Raw genomic sequence first — 380 nt, 5'->3', positions numbered from 1 at the left:
AGGTACTGGGTGTGCTACAGAGTCTCACAAACACGCGTTGTCACCCCGGAAACGATACAGAACGAAATAAGCATATCTGACATAATTATCGAAAATAGACATTTTCAAAGGCGAATGTTTCTTTAAAAAAGCCCAAAAAACTGTCCGAGATTGTGCTCTCCACGCTAACGCGAAATAACTTATAACCTAACATTACATAGCCAACTATCGGTCTTGGCGCAGAATAAGTATCACTGTGCATGCGCCAGAATCCGTATGCACTACTATGACAAATCTAATGTTATTACGGTTATTTTGGGATGTTGGAAAATTATTTTCAAAGCACTATACTGAGACTACAGAGTCACACAAACACGCGTTGTCACCCCGGAGACGATACA

This window comes from Odontomachus brunneus, unplaced genomic scaffold, assembly GCF_010583005.1.
Source record: "Odontomachus brunneus isolate Ranch 3 - 2012 unplaced genomic scaffold, Obru_v1 Obru_scaffold_196, whole genome shotgun sequence".
NCBI lineage: Eukaryota > Metazoa > Arthropoda > Insecta > Hymenoptera > Formicidae > Odontomachus > Odontomachus brunneus.
Note: the sequence above shows the minus strand (reverse complement) of the source record.